Source organism: Bombina bombina, chromosome 3, assembly GCF_027579735.1.
Source record: "Bombina bombina isolate aBomBom1 chromosome 3, aBomBom1.pri, whole genome shotgun sequence".
Lineage (NCBI taxonomy): Eukaryota > Metazoa > Chordata > Amphibia > Anura > Bombinatoridae > Bombina > Bombina bombina.
Window position 1 is genome coordinate 1245573596 of NC_069501.1, and position 17893 is coordinate 1245591488.

The window sequence follows — 17893 nt, forward strand, 5'->3', positions numbered from 1 at the left end:
TACTATAAAAATTACAAACTATCTAATTACAAAAAATAAAAAAGACTAAATTACAAAAAATAACAAACAATAAATTACGAAAAATGACAAACAAAATGATCAAAAATAAAAAAGAATTACACCTAATCTAATAGCTTTATTAAAATAAAAAGCCCACCCAAAATAAAAAAGCCCCCAGCCTACAATAAACTACCAATGGCCCTTAAAAGGTCCTTTTGTGGGGCATTGCCCCAAAGATATCAGCTCTTTTCCCTGAAAAAAATACAAAGACCCCCCCAACAGTAAAACCCACCTCCCAACCAACCCCCAAAATAAAAAACCTAACTCTAACAAAACCAAATATACCCATTTCCCTGAAAAGGGCATTTGTATAGGCATTGCCCTTAAAAGGGCATTTAGCTCCTTTGTTGCCCAAACCCTAATCTTAAACAAAAAACACCCCAAAAACCTTTAAAACCCCAACACTAACCCCCTACGATCCATCCAGGTGGCGAGAAGTCTTCATTCAGGTGGCATCTTCTATCTTCATCCCGGTGGCGCGGAGCGGGTCCATCCTGAAGACATCAGCCGCGGAGCATCCTATTCATACGGTCGCTGTCATACACTGAATCTTCAATGCAAGGTACACGATTCAATGTGGCGTCCCTTGCATTCCTATTGACTGAAAAAATTGAATCAGCCAATAGGAATTAGAGCTGCTAAAATCCTATTGGCTATTAAAATCAGCCAATAGGATTTAAGCAGCTCTCATTCTATTGGATGATTCATCATCCAATAGAATGAGAGCTGCTTAAATCCTATTGGCTGATTTGAACAGCCAATAGGATTTAAGCAGCTCTCATTCTATTGAATGATTCATCATCCAATAGGATGAGAGCTGCTTAAATCCTATTGGCTGATTTAAACAGCCAATAGGATTTAAGCAACTCTCATTCTATTGGTTGATTTGAATTTGAAGAATCAAATGAGCCAATAAGAATTCAAGGGACACCATCTTTAATCGTGTACCTTGAATTCGATCGGAAGAAGAGGATCTTCCACGCTCCATGGCTCTGCGGTCGGCGGTATTCAGTTCCGCCATCGCTGGTCTTCAGTTCTGCTGTCCTGGATGAAGAAAGAAGAGGTCCACGCTTGGAAGAAGATTTGGCCACTTCGAAGAAGACTTCACCGCATGGAAGAGGACCTTCTGCGCCGGATTTCAGGACCTGTGTGTATCTTTTTTTTTTTTTTAGATTAGGGATGGGCGACAAAAGAGCTGAATGCCCTCTTAAGGGCAATGCCCATACTAATTTTTTAGTGTTAAGTTTTTTATTTTAGGGGGTTTGGTGGGTGGGGGGGTTTACTGTTAGGGGGGACTGCAACTTTTTTCTTCTGCAAAAGAGCTGTTTATCTTAGGTCAATGCCCTGCAAAAAGCCTTTTTAAGGGTTACTGGCAGTTTATTCTTAGATTAGGGGGTGTTTTTATTTTGGGGGGGGTTATTTTCATAGGGATTAGTTTTAATTTTTTAAACTTTGGTTATTTTGGTTTTTTATTTTCTGTAAAATTAGATTTTTTTATTTTCTGTAATTTTAGTTTAATTTAAATTTAGGTTTAATTTTTTTAATTTTTGGGGGTTAGGGCAATGGATAGTTTAAGTTTTTTAGTGTTAGGTTTATTTATTTTGGGGGGGGGGTGGGTGGTGGGTTTTACTGTTAGGGGGGACTTAAGAACTTTTGGTAACTGCAAAAGAGCTGTTTAACTTAGGGCAATGCCCTACAAAAAGCCCTTTTAAGGGTTATTGGTAGTTTAGCATTAGATTATGGGGTGTTTTTATTTTGGGGGGCTTTTATATTTTCATAGGGATTAGGGTTTATTTTTATTTTTTGGTGGGTTTTAGAATGCCCTTTTAGGGTAATACCCATACAAACGCCCTTTTTTGTAACTGCAAAAGAGCTGTTTAACTTAGGGCAATGCCCTACAAAAAGCCATTTTAAGGGCTATTGGTAGTTCAGCATTAGATTAGGGGGTGTTTTATTTTTTTGGGGGGGGATTAGGTTTATTTTTTTAATTTTTGATAATTTGTTTATTTTTTTTCTGTAGTTCAATTATTTTTTTTTAATTAACAACACATAGACTGCCCTCTGGGCAGTCTTACCAACTAGTAGAAAATAATGCCCTTTTAAATTATTGAATACAAATTTCTATGTATAGTGGGTCAAAAAAGTATTTAGTCAGCCCAATTGTGCAAGTTCTCCCACTTAAGAAGATGTGAGAGGCCTGTAATTTTCATCATAGGTATACCTCAACTATGAGAGACAAAATGTGGAAACAAATCCAGACAATCACATTGTCTGATTTGGAAAGAATTTATTTGCATATTATGGTAGAAAATAAGCATTTGGTCACATACAAACAAGCAAGATTTCTGACTCTCACACACCTGTATCTTCTTCTTTAAGAGGCTTCTCTGTCCTCCACTCATTAACTGTATTAATGGCACCTGTTTGAACTTGTTATCAGTATAAAAGACACCTGTCCACAACCTCAAACAGTCACACTCCAAACTCCACTATGGTGAAGACCAAAGAGCTGTCGAAGGACACCAGAAACAAAATTGTAGACCTGCACCAAGCTGGGAAGACGGAATCTGCAATAGGCAAGCAGCTTGGTGTGAAGAAATCAACTGTGGGAGCAATAATTAGAAAATGGAAGACATACAAGACCAGTGATAATCTCCCTTGATCTGGGGCTCCACACAAGATCTCAACCCGTGGGGTCAAAATGATCACAAGAACGGTGAGCAAACATCCCAGAACCACACGGGGGGACCTAGTGAATGACCTGCAGAGAGCTAGGACCAACGTAACAAAGGCTACCATCAGTAACACACTACGCCGTCAGGGACTCAGATCCTGCAGTGCCAGACATGTCTCCCTGCTTAAGTCAGTACATGTCCGGGCCCATCTGAAGTATGCTAGAGAGCATTTGGATGATCCAGAAGCGGATGGGGAGAATGTCACATGGTCAGATGAAACCAAAGTAGAACTGTTTGGTAGAAGCACAACTCATCGTGTTTGGAGGAGAGAGAATGCTGAGTTGCAACCAAAGAACACCATACCTACTGTGAAGCATGGGGGTGGCAACATCATGCTTTGGGGCTGTTTCTCTGCAAAGGGAACAGGACGACTGATCCATGTACATGAAAGAATGAATGTTGCCATGTATCATGAGATTTTGAGTGCAAACCTCCTTCCATCAGCAAGGGCATTGAAGATGAAACATGGCTGGGTCTTTCAGCATGACAATGATCCCAAACACACCGCCCGGGCAACGAAGGAGTGACTTCGTAAGAAGCATTTCAAGGTCCTGGAGTGACCTAGCCAGTCTCCAGATCTCAACCCCATAGAAAACCTTTGGAGGGAGTTGAAAGTCTGTGTTGCCCAGCGACAGCCCCAAAACATCACTTCTCTAGAGGAGATCTGCATGCAGTAATGGGCCAACATACCAGCAACAGTGTGTGACAACCTTGTGAAGACCTAAAGAAAATGTTTGACCTCTGTCATTGCCAACAAAGGATATATAACAAAGTATTGAGATGAACTTTTGATATTGACCAAATACTTATTTTCCACCATAATTTGCAAATAAATTCTTTCCAAATCAGACAATGTGATTGTCTGGATTTGTTTACACATTTTGTCTCTCATAGTTGAGGTATACCTATGATGAAAATTACAGGCCTCTATCATCTTCTTAAGTGGGAGAACTTGCACAATTGGTGGCTGACTAAGTACTTTTTTGCCCCACTGTAAATCTGACACTGTTCATGTAAAATGCATATCTATACCTATATATCTATAGGAATAGATATACAGGTGGTATATATATAGTAAAACACAAATATTTATATATGTACACACATAAACACATATAGATACCTACATCTACATATTTAGACATGTGTATGTAACTCTCTGTTAAAGCCCTTTGTAGTCTTTTTTTTTCTCTAATACTTTAGACCATATATATTTGAGCCTTTATAATTTTTGAATGCAATTTTTTAAAATATTTTTTATCAGATGGTGTTATTATAAATGTAAAAGTACTTTGTACTTTGTAATGTATTTTTGATATTTTCTTGTGCAACTTTGTGGTCTCACATAACAATTAACCAGAACTCTGAAGTACTGCTAACCCAATGCATGTTTAATTCAATTGCACTCAAATAAATGCGTTTACTTTCAACAGGTAATACGCCTTACCACTCGCACACAGCAGTTAGCGCTTCACTCGTAATCTAGTCTTAAATTGTGAATTTTTAATAGTTCAGTTTTCACTCTTCTGATGTTCAAAGAGATTCTTAACTATTTACTTCTTTGTTCAGTCCCTATTACTTGATAATCCAGAAAAGACAAAGCCTGGGGCGAGATTACATATACACCGTAGGTTTCATCGCAACTGCTGTGACCAACACCACCCGTAAATTCACTTCACACATCGAGTGAATCACATAAACCATGCCGGCAAATCATATACTGCCGTAAACCAGATAAACAGGCGAGGTACAGAAATGTTTGTCAATACACATTTCTGGAGTCGCCAGTGACTTACAGCAGTATATGAACTGCCGGCGCCTACGTTTAAAAAAAAAAAAATCCTACCCTATATCTGCTATCCCTCCACATAGCAACTACTATTAAAAGTATTAACCCCTAATCTGCCAACCCCCACATCGCAAAGTACCTAATAAAGTGATTAACGCCTAAACCGCCAACCCCCCACATTGCAAAATACCTAATTAACCTATTAACCCCTAATCTGCCTACCCCCCACATTGCAAAGTATTTAATTACACTATTAACCTCTAATCCGCCTACCCCTCATAACACAAACGACCTATTAAAACTATTAACACCTAATCTGCCAACCACCACAACACAAACTATCTATAAAAACTTTTAACCCCTAATCCGCCAACCCCTTAAAATGCAATCTACCTAATTAACCTATTAACCCCTAAACCGCCAACCCCCCCACAACGCAAAGTATCAATCTAATCACTAAGCCCCCTAACCTAACACCCCCTAATTTAACCCCAATTAACTACAATTACATAAAATAAAAAAGACTACCTTAAAAAATATCTTAAAATTACCAAAAAATAAGAAATCCTATCTTTATAGGAAAATAAAAAACCTAAGATTACAAAAAATAAAAAAATCTAAGATTACAGAAAAAATTAACAAAATTATCCAAAATAAAATGTTTAAACCTAATCTAATAACCCTATAAAACAAAAAAGCCACCCCAAAATAAAATCACCCCTAATCTAACACTAAAATACCAATAGCCCTTAAAAGGGCCTTTTGTAGGGCATTGTCCTAAGTTTAAAAGCTCTTTTACTTAACAAAAATACTAAAAAAAAAAAAAATACTAAAAATAAAAGTTCCCCCTAACAGTACCCTGGTTATGAGTTTTGCCCCAATAAAATGTTTCACAAAACTCATAACTACAGTGTTACAAAGTACATTAACACCCATAAACTACATATTATCCCTAAACCACCACCCTCCTGCATCGCAAATACTATATTAAATCTATTAACCCCTAATCTGCCGCCCACCCACATTGCGACTATTAAATAAACCTATTAACCGCTAATCTGCTGCCCACCCACATCGCCAACACTATAATAAAGTTATAAACCCCTATTCCACCGCTCTCCAACACTGCCGCCACTAACTAAACCTATTAACCCCTTAACCAACAGCCTCCCACATAGCCACTACTAAATAAATCGATTATCCCCTTAACCGCCAGCCCCCCAACATTGCACTAATAAATTAAACTATTAACCCCTAAACTTATCACCCCCTAACTTTAAATTAAAATTACAATATCCCTATCTTAAAATAAATAAAAACTTACCTGTGAAATTAAAAAAACCTAAGTTTAAACTAACAATTAACGTAACAACCATTATACTAAAATTAAAATTATTACCAACAATTAAAAAAACTAAATTATACATATTTAAAAAATAAAAAACTAACACTACTAAAAAAAATTAAGTCTAAAATTTAAAAAATTTAAAAATACTAAATTGCGAAAAATAAACACTAAATTATGAAAAATAACAAACAAAATTATCAAAAATAAAAACAATTACACTTAATCTTATAGCCCTATCAAAATAAAATAGCCCCCCAAAATAAAAAGACCCTAGCCTACTATAAACTACCAATAGCCCTTAAAAGGGCCTTTTGTAGGGCATTGCCCTAAAGAAATCAGCTCTTTTACCTTGAAAAAAATACAAAGACCCCCCAACAGTAAAACCCACCACCTAACCAACCACCCAAAATAAATAAACCTAACTCTAACAAGAACCTAAGCTACCCAATTCACTCTCAATTAATTTAATTGGGTAACCCCTCTGTTTAAATTTATCTCCCATTTCCTTTAATCTACAGTCCACTAAGGAATTCTCATTTATAATTCGTTTCACCTTCTTAAATTGACTGCGAGGGAGAGAATTCCTCAGGGCACTGTGATGAAAGCTTTCATACCTTAACAAGGTATTTATGTCTGTCTCTTTCCTGTACAAATCAACTTTCAAATTAGAGATATTTTCATTCTCTTCACTAAAAGTTAGTGTAAACTTCAAATTACTGACTGCTTGATTCAATTGTTCCACAAATGCCAATAGAGTACCAACGTCACCCAACCACGCGCCAAATATGTCATCTATGAAGCGCCACCATGACGCCCCATACATAACTGTTTTCATATACAAATTTTTATTCAACACTACTCATAAACATATTGGCATATGATGGGGCGACGTTGGACCCCATGGCTGCACCCCTTATCTGCAGATACCATTCATCCTGAAACAGGAAATAATTGTTATATAATACTATTCTCAATAAATTCTCAAAAAATAGTATCTGTCTTTCATCATATAAGGTTGAATTTCTGAGTGCCAAAATACACGCCCCTATATCACTTTCAAGGGCCATAATACCCAAATGTTTAAACACTTGAAAGTGATGCAGTATAGCTGTAAAAAGCTAACTAGAAAATATCACCTGAACATCTCTATGTAAAAAAGAAAGATTTTTTACCTCAAAAGTTTCTCAGTAGCCACATCCCATTGTAAAGGACTTCTAAGCAGCAAATCAGTATGTCTGTCCCGGGACAGCGGAAGGAGCGAGCTTTCATGCACACTCATCTTATTTCCCTATTCAGTGTATGGAAGTTTACAATGAAATGTCACGAAAGTTAAGTGAAATCTCATGAGATCACAGTAAAAGAGTTCATGACCTCAGCACTGTTGATGCTGATTGGCTGCTGTTCATTTCTTCATTTTTTTTATTTATTTTTTTACCTGCAGTTGGGCAGCAGCTGAGTATAACTTTTTACTCAGAACTTACTCTGGTGAGCTGAGGCAGTTGTGAGGTAGAATATCTTCTTTTTTACATAGAGATGCTCAGGTGATATTTTCCTGTCAGCTTTTTACAGTTATACTGCATCAGTTTCAAGTGGTTTAGCATATGAGTATTATGTCCCTTTCATGGTTTATCACAGTGTACAAACTGCTTACATCAAGAGTATTTAGGATATGTTTTCTAACGGTAATTCCTGAGTTTTTCAATAAAATCACTAGTGTTTCTGATGAAGGAGGTGATTTTTAATACCTCCGGCAGCAGAACTTTGTCTAAATATGTGGCTATATTGGTAAAGACTGAATCTATTCCTGCCACAATAGGCCGCCCAGTTGGCTTAGTCAAATTATTGTGTACCTTTGGCACTGTATAAAAAATGGCTGTTTTTGGCCATTCTATGTACAGATAATCTGATAATTTGTTATCAATAATACCATTTTTAATGCCCAATTCAACACACCTTTTATTTCTGTTTGTATTTTACTTACTGGGTTACACTGTAATAGTTTGTAGGTGTTTACATCACCTAGTTGCTGTTTAATTTCAGAGATATAGTATTGCCTGTCAAATATAGTGGCAGTTGTCAGCTCTCCTAACTAATACACCTTTTTTCTTTAAGGGAATCTATCGCTTTTTTTCTGGAGTAAAGTTAAATTAGGTTTACATTTATTAGATTTTTTATTACTGCAATGATTCATTTTTAACTTCATTACATCATGGTTTACAAAGCCAACATAGGTTGCAACACTGTTACTACCATAGATAGGAGAAAAAAAATACTTTTCTTAAATAGACCTATGGATTTTAATGTTAACATATCTTTTTTGCTATCAGTGGTATTCTCCACCATCCGTGGACTCTCATTAAATAAGCACTTCAATTTTAATTTATTTTTTCAAGGTAGAAGAGCTGATTTATTTAGGGCAATGCCCTACAATAGGCCATTTAAGGGCTATTGGTATTTTATTGTAGGCTAGGGTTTTTTTTATTTTGGGGGGCTTTATTATTTTTATAGGGCTATTAGATTAGGTGTAATTGTTTATATTTTTGATAATTTCGTTTCTTATTTTTCGTAATTTAGTGTTTGTTATTTTTTGTAATTTAGAATTTTTTATTTTTTGTAATTTAATGTTTGTTATTTTTTGTAATATTAGAATTAATTTTTTTTAGTAGTGTTAGTTTTTTTTATGTGTAATTTAGTTTTTTTAATTGGTAGTTATTTTAATTTTAGTAAAATAGTTATATTAGGTTAATTTATAGTATAAACTTATGTTTTTATAATTTCACAGGTAAGTTTTTATTTATTTTAAGATAGGGATATTGTAATTTTAATTTAAAGTTAGGGGGTTGTTAGGTTTAGGGGTTAATAGTTTAATTTAGTTTTTTGCGATGTGGGGGGCTGGCGGTTTAGAGGTTAATAGGTTTATTTAGTGGCGGTCAGGTAGGAGGTCAGAGGTTTAGGGGTAAATAAATTTATTATAGTGGCGGCGATGTTGGGGAGCGGCGGAATAGGGGTTAATAACTTTTATTAGTGCCGGCGATGTCGGGAACGGCAGATTAGGGGTTAATAACTTTATTATAGTGTCGTCAATGTCGGGGAGTGGTGGAATAGGGGTTAATAGCTTAATTATAGTGGTGGGAATGTCGGGGAGTGGCAGAAAAGGGGTTAATAACTTTATTTCGGTGTCGGCAATGTCGGGGCAGCAGATTAGGGGTTAATAATTTTATTCTGGTGTTTGTGATGTTGGAAGCAGCAGATTAGGGGTGTTTAGACTTGGGGTTTATGTTAGGGTGTTAGGTTTAAACGTAACTTTTTTTCCAATAGACATCAATGGGGTTGCGTTACGGAGCTTTTCATTCCGCACTTCAGGTGTTAGGTTTCTTTTCTAACACTCTCTCCCCATTGATGTCTATGGGGAAAGCGTGCACGAGCACGTCAAAGCAGCCTTTGAATTGTGTGCGGTATGAAGCTTAACGCCACCATATCGCACGCACAAGGAGGCTTTTCTGAAACTTGTAATGGCAGCGCTATGGAGAGTGAGATAACACAACTTTTGTTGCATTCATTTCACAGGAGCGAGCTGCACTTAGTCTTATGGCACGGTCGGGCCGGGCTGTGACTATACAGCTGGCCCAATGCGCTGAGTAAATATAACAGACCCGCTCAGCAGAGAGCAGAGAGCGGGTCTGTGAAACAGCGCTTTTTTTAAAAAATGAATAGGGGAAATTATGTTTTAATAATGTTTGGCTAATATAATGTTATATAATTCTGCACTATGTGCAGAATTATATAACATTATTTTTAAGGTTTACTGTCCCTTTAACTGCACATAGATGAAATACATCTTTGAATACAAACATATTTGCAATATACATGTAATCGGCAAAAATGCTTCTAGTAAAAGTTATCACTGTTTTAGTGCTAGCATTTTTCTCTGCACGTGCATGTGAGGCATATCTAAATTTTCTCAGTGCAACAACATTTTAAAGACTGCAGCTGCTCAGAGTGCTAGTAGGGTTTGTGTCATGTCAACAATCAGCAAATTGATTTATTACAGATGATACAAGCACCGGAGGCTCTATGACCAAGTGCTGCGTTGTGCTCGTGCACGGTGCATTTTTAAATACACTTTTGAAACAGCTATAGCTTTTACTAGAAGCATTTTTGATAATACATGTACAGTATATTGCAAAATGCTTCTATTGAAAAGAGAAATGAATCCATGTGGATTCCAATGCTGGCTTTAATATTAATGAATGCAAAACATGTTTCACTTCAAGCTAAGAGGCTTATGAGAGCATAACGCCAGTCACAAGTAAAATATTAAATCATTACGGCAATAACTTCCTGAAACTAAGGGAATAATAATATTACAAAAAGCAAGAAACAGTGAGTGTTAGCTCTTGTGACAGGGGAAAGTTTTGTGACTAGGTAGGAATTACTCATCTGGGGGTTTGCAGTGTGTAGGAGGCAAGCTTTTTCAGAATTGGTCAATTTGTTTAACGGAAATCTCAATTAGTTAAAGTAACAGCAAATAATTATTTAGTTATATTGATTGCAAGGCATTTTTTTAAACTTTCCAATGCTGTGCATAGAACTATTAGTAGAGGATCTGATTGGTTGTACCACCACTGGCATTAGCTTTACAAAAAAAGCCTTCAGAAAAGAGAAGTTTGAGAGTAAAGGTTAAATATATATACAGTATAGTTCTCAAATTTGTTTTGTAGACAAGTGCATTCAGATCCGGACGAATGTAAAAGTGATGAATATTTAGGTATTCATTGATATTTTTCTGAAAAAAAAATAAACTAGCAAACAAAAAACAAAACAAGGAATTCGTATGAGAAAAAAAAAGATTTCTTCAAGTACTTAAAGAGACAGTCAAGTCAAAATTTGATTTTACATGTTTTCATCTACTTGACTTCAAAGGGCTGCAATGTACTTATATATATAAATATATACATATGTATTTATGTGTTTATATGTGTATATATCTCTGTAAATACATATATGCACATTTAAATACATATGTACACACATATATTTATATATATTTATATAAATATATATATATATATATATATATATATATATATATATATATATATATATATACATACATACACATACATACATTTACATACATATACATACAGATATATATATATATATACATACATGCTTATACATATTTAGACATGTATATGTAAATATCTCTATGTTAAAACCCTTTCAGCTCCTTATTTTTCCCTAATATCTGAAACCTCAGATTTTAGAGAACTTATAACTTTTTTGAGCAATATTTGTAATCATTTTTATTAGAAAGTGTTATTATAAGTGTACTGTACATTTAAAAGTATTTTTGATGTGTTTTGTGACACTTTTTATTTGAGCGTAAAAGTTCTGAGGTAGTGTGATCGCAACGTGCGTTTAACCCGATATCCCTCACACAACCTTAAGCACACCACTTGTAATCTGGTCCCTACAGTTTTAAACTGTTCCTTAGTGATCCAGCAATGTCATTGTCAGTTTATCCCTGTATTATCCAACAAGTATGCAAGCTTCACTTTTGTTCTTGACAATTCTGGTCCCATTAAAAAAAAAAAGAAATACATTTATTTAAAAAAAAAAAAGTGTGCTGGCTTGTAGCACTAGCACTAGCTAGCTACTTCTTTACCTTTATTTAAGTTTAAGCTGCTGTCCAACTGATCCTCTGCTGCTGTGAAGACGTACCCGATAAACTATAACAGACAAAGGATTTTTCATTAACCTCATGAAAATTGTATTTATTTTTTCATAGTATGGGATTTGATGAAAACAATTTTTGACTAGTTTTTTTTTTCTTTTTGAGGGTTCACATCCATTTATTAGCTTGCTATACTGCAATATCTGCAGAAATGTCCAATGCTTATTGTGTCTTAAGTATATGCTGACAGTAAAAAAAATAAATGGAAAAAATATAACCTTAAATCTAGTCTTTAGAACTGAACCTTTTTGCGGGTAGTAACTGATTTTCACCAAGTACTAATATACGTACATTACTAATAATGTGGCTGCAATTCCTAAGTTATCCAATAAAAAAGGTTCACATAAGTATTTTAAGCTGTTCTTTAAGCATTTTATTACATTTGTTTATATGCACATAATAAAACATGGACATGGTATCATCCTTTATGAGAGATATTAGCTTCAGGTAGTACATACTGTATGTGTTGTTCACGTTCCATTTGCTATATTTCAGTTAACAAATATGTTACGAGCAGAGACTGTGTGCCAAGCAGAAATGCTCACAACTATTGCTAAACTTACAAATATATGGCTCAGCAAGAAAAGAGTGGGCTGGGCACGGCTTTGTTGTCTGTGACAGCCTTGTCTGATTGATGTTGTTCTGTATCTGCAGGAAGATGGCATAGCACAAAAACTGCTGCTTTATACAGTTAAAAACGAGCCCTGCGGGAATGTGAACACATTTGTGTGTGTAGCAAGAACATTAAGGTAAGTTCATATCAGAAATGTGTCCACAGAGAAATGCTCTAACTTTGTAATCAAAATATGAAACCAATTTTTTTTTTTATGATTTGGATTGAGCCTGCAATTTTTAACAACTTTTGAAGTTACTTCCATTTCATGATTCAGATAGAGCTGGTAGAACTTTCCCACCTGGGTGCTAAGATTTTGTAATGTTATTTTTTGAACAATTTTTTTTCACACCCCAAAGACTTACACTGTTGGAAAGGTTAGGCGATTACCTTTCCAATGATGGGTCTTGGGGGTCTGTAGCTGCTTATTCATTCTCTTGGTATCTTTACTAGAAAAAGAAAGAATGTAAGTTTAGGAGCCGGACAATTTTTGGTTCAGAACATGGGTAGCACTTGCTGATTGGTAGCTCTATCTGAATCATGAAAGAAAAAAATTTAGATCCCTGCTTCATAACTTGTGTTTCTGGCGAGCCTGAAGCTTCTCCAGAAACACGGGGCATCAATCTCCATACAGAACTTGATGATAAATAGGCCCCCAGGAGTATATACTACAGTTATACTAACACTGTCTGTGTATATTACAATACTACAGTAAGTCTCACATTTTACCCACAAAGGAACAGGAGACCAGGAGTGTATACTGCAGTTGTACTAACATTGTCTATGTATATTACAATGCTACAGTAAGTCTAACATTTTACAAACAGAGAAACAGGAGACCAGGAATGTATACTGCAGTTGTACTAACATTGTCTGTGTATATTACAATGCTACAGTAAGTCTCACATGTCACCCCAGAAGTACAGGAGACCAGGAATGTATACTGCAGTTATACTGACATTGTCTGTGTATAGTACAATGCTACAGTAAGTCTCACGGCACCCACAGAAGTACAGGAGACAAGGAATGTATACTGCAGTTATACTGACATTGTCTGTGTATATTACAATGCTATATTAAGTCTCACATTTTACCCACAAAGGAACAGGAGACCAGGAGTGTATACTGCAGTTATACTAACATTGTCTATGTATATTACAATGCTACAGTAAGTCTCACATGTCACCCCAGAAGTACAGGAGACCAGGAGTGTATACTGCAGTTATACTAACATTGTCTATGTATATTACAATGCTACAGTAAGTCTCATATGTCACCCCCAGAAGTACAGGAGACCAGGAATGTATACTGCAGTTATACTGACATTGACTCTGTATATTACAATGCTACAGTAAGTCTCACGTCACCCCCAGAAGTACAGGAGACTAGGAATGTATACTGCAGTTATACTGACATTGACTGTGTATATTACAATGCTACAGTAAGTCTCACGTCACCCACAGAAGTACAGGAGACCAGGAGTGTATACTGCAGTTATACTGATATTGACTGTGTATATTACAATGCTACAGTAAGTCTAACATTTTACCCACAAAGGAACAGGAGACCAGGAGTGTATACTGCCGTTATACTGACATTGACTGTGTATATTACAATGCTACAGTAAATCTCACGTCACCCCCAGAAGTACAGGAGACCAGGAGTGTATACTGCAGTTATACTGACATTGACTGTGTATAGTACAATGCTACAGTAAGTCTCACGTCACCCCAGAAGTACAGGAGACCAGGAATGTATACTGCAGTTATACTGACATTGACTGTGTATATTACAATGTTACATTAAGTCTCACGTCAGCCCAGAAGTACAGGAGACTAGGAATGTATACTGCAGTTATAATGACATTGACTGTGTATAGTAGAATGCTACAGTAAGTCTCACGTCACCCCAGAAGTACAGGAGACTAGGAATGTATACTGCAGTTATACTGACATTGACTGCGTATAGTACAATGCTATATTAAGTCTAACGGCACCCCCAGAAGTACAGGAGACCAGGAATGTATACTGCAGTTATACTGACATTGACTGTGTATATTACAATTCTACAGTTAGTCTCACATTTTACCCACAGAGGAACAGGAGACCAGAAGTGTATACTGCAGTTATACTGACATTGACTGTGTATATTACAATGCTACAGTAAGTCTCACATTTTACCCACAGAGTTACAGGAGACCAGGAGTGTATACTGCAGTTATACTGACATTGACTGTGTAGTACAATGCTACAGTAAGTCTAACATGTCACCCCCAGAAGTACAGGAGACCAGGAGTGTATACTGCAGTTATACTTACATTGACTGTGTGTAGTACAATGCTACAGTAAGTCTAACATGTCACCCCCAGAAGTACAGGAGACCAGGAGTGTATACTGCAGTTATACTGACATTGACTGTGTAGTACAATGCTACAGTAAGTCTAACATGTCACACCTAGAAGTACAGGAGACCAGGAGTGTATACTGCAGTTATACTGACATTGACTGTGTGTAGTACAATGCTACAGTAAGTCTAACATGTCACCCCCAGAAGTACAGGAGACCAGGAGTGTATACTGCAGTTATACTAACATTGACTGTGTATAGTACAGGGCTACAGTAAGTCTCACGGCACCCCCAGAAGTACAGGGGACCAGGAATGTATACTGCAGTTATACTAACATTGACTGTGTATATTACAATGCTACAGTAAGTCTCACATTTTACCCACAGAGGAACAGGAGACCAGGAGTATATACTGCAGTTATACTGACATTGACTGTGTATATTACAATGCTACAGTAAGTCTCACGTCACCCCCAGAAGTACAGAAGACCAGGAATGTATACTGCAGTTATATTGACATTGACTGTGTATATTACAATGCTACAGTAAGTCTCACGTCACCCCCCAGAAGTACAGGAGACCAGGAATGTATTCTGCAGTTATACTGACATTGACTGTGTATATTACAATGCTACAGTAAGTCTCATGTTACCCCCAGAAGTACAGAAGACCAGGAATGTATACTGCAGTTATATTGACATTGACTGTGTATATTACAATGCTACAGTAAGTCTCACGTCACCCCCAGAAGTACAGGAGACCAGGAATGTATTCTGCAGTTATACTGACATTGACTGTGTATAGTACAATGCTATAGTAAGGGACCTTTTTAACAAAGGTCTGTCGGACCTGATCCGACAGTGCGGATCAGGTCCGACAGACCTCGCTGAATGCGGAGAGCAAGACGCTCTCCGTATTCAGCATTGCACCAGCAGCTCTTGTGACCTGCTGGTGCAACGTCACCCCCTGCAGATTCGTGGCCAATTGACCGCCTGCAGGGGGGTGTCAATCAACCCGATCGTTGATACAGTAAGTCTCACATCTCAGCTAACCTTGGCACCCCATATGTTATGGTACTATTTCAAATTAGGAAAATGAAGGGTGGATTTTAGCTATTGAAAAAAAAGTATTGCAAAGTGTTAACACATTCAAATTTTTTTCACACTCACCTGGTTTTTAATTTATTGACAGAAGAAATATATAATAATTACAAGGAGTATGCCATCTGTTTAGTTCCTTTGTAGGGGTTTAGCAAATAGTAACCAATCAGAGTGCTCCATTTTTGCATCACACTATCCTTTTAATTATCAAATGTGCTTAGTAGCCTCAGGACATTATTAAAAATAGATAATGTGTCAGCAAGATTAGATTTATTTGTAATAGATTTATAAAGTAATAGAAATAGATCAGGTACAACATTATGCCTCCTGCCTATAAATATAAATGAGCTGAAGCATTACTTGAATATAAAAGTATCGGAAAATCAGCCCGGGATTCAGCTACTTTTTTTCTAATTCAATTTATAGCAAGCAAAATTGATTAAGGACCCAACTGTAAACCATTATTGTATTTATTCATGAGTGAAATTATCTTACAGATAAATTATAGGATGAGCGAGGTGTTTTTAACAATACAACAAATGGAACCAACTTGCATGGATAATAAGACTTAAGTCATTTATCAAACTGTGAACTAAAACAAGTCTAATTAAATTTAAATGCACCTGATTTTATATGACGCAAGTTATCCAATTGTATTATTTATTATGAGGAAATCCAAAACATCTCTGAGATTTTGGCAAAAAAAAATAATTTTCAGTTATGTACAAGTGCAGTTTGCACACCAAAGGCTTCTTATAGAGAGTTTTTAGGTGATTTCAGTACGTACAAATACATTCCTAGGTATGCCTTTATTATCTAGAGTTCTATAACACTGATAATAAGCAATATTAAATTAAAGGGACACTAAACCCCACATTTTTCTTTAATGGTTCAGGTAGAGAATATAATTTTAAACAGTATTCCAATTTACTTTTATTATTTAACTTGTTTCATTCTTAAGATATCCTTTGTTTAAGAAATAGCACTAAACACAGGTGAGCCAATCACATAGTGCAGTTATCCTTAGATTGTCTGTGTATAGGGTAATGCTACAGTGAGTCTCACATGTCGCCCCCAGAGGGACATGAGACCAGGAATACATAGTGCAGTTATCCTTAGATTGTCTGTATATAGTACAATTCTATTGTGAGTCTCACATGTCGCCCCCAGAGGAACAGAAGAAAAGGAATTTATACTACAGTTATATTGACATTGACTTTGTGTAGTACAATGCTATAGTAAGTCTCACTTGTCACCCCCAGAAGTACAGGAGACCAGGAGTGTATACTGCAGTTATACTGACATTGACTGTGTATAGTACAATGCTACAGTAAGTCTCACATGTCACCTCCAGAAGTACAGGAGACCAGGAGTGTATACTGCAGTTATAGTGACATTGACTTTGTGTAGTACAATGCTACAGTAAGTCTCACATGTCACCCCCAGAAGTACAGGAGACTAGGAGTGTATACTGCAGTTATACTGACATTGACTTTGTGTAGTACAATGCTACAGTAAGTCTCACATGTCACCCCCAGAAGTACAGGAGACCAGGAGTGTATACTGCAGTTATACTGACATTGACTGTGTATAGTACAATGCTACAGTAAGTCTCATATGTCACCCCTAGAAGTACAGGAGACCAGGAATGTATACTGCAGTTATACTGACATTGACTGCGTATAGTACAATGCTACAGTAAGTCTCATATGTCACCCCTAGAAGTACAGGAGACTAGGAATGTATACTGCAGTTATACTGACATTGACTGTGTATAGTACAACGCTACAGTAAGTCTCATATGTCACCCCTAGAAGTACAGGAGACCAGGAATGTATACTGCAGTTATACTGACATTGACTGCGTATAGTACAATGCTACAGTAAGTCTCACATGTCACCCCCAGAAGTACAGGCAGGGCCGGCTCAACCATGGGACCAAGTGGGTCCAAGGGACCCAGGCAGCACTTGACAGGGGCAGCACTTTATTGACTGAGTCAGTCACTGTCAGACCCTGTCTTCTGTCTCTGTGCGGGAATGCACAAAGACACAGAATCAACCCCCTAAATTCTTTCCCACTTATGCTGAATAAGCATTGGTTGCATGCGGATGCTTAGTAATGTCAGTGGCCAGGCTAGTAGGTTAATATATTAATCAATAATGT

General features: G+C 36.6%; 1 protein-coding gene across 3 annotated transcripts in view; it reads left to right on the forward strand.

The window, feature by feature from the left end:
* Positions 1 to 17893, forward strand: part of SLCO2B1 (solute carrier organic anion transporter family member 2B1) — a 490516-nt gene that overhangs the window by 98108 nt on the left and 374515 nt on the right. For all 3 annotated transcript variants that reach the window (XM_053708763.1, XM_053708761.1, XM_053708765.1), the window contains exon 2: positions 12327 to 12421. The gene's annotated coding sequence lies outside the window, so the exon portion shown is untranslated. The remainder of the gene's footprint in view (positions 1 to 12326; positions 12422 to 17893) is intronic.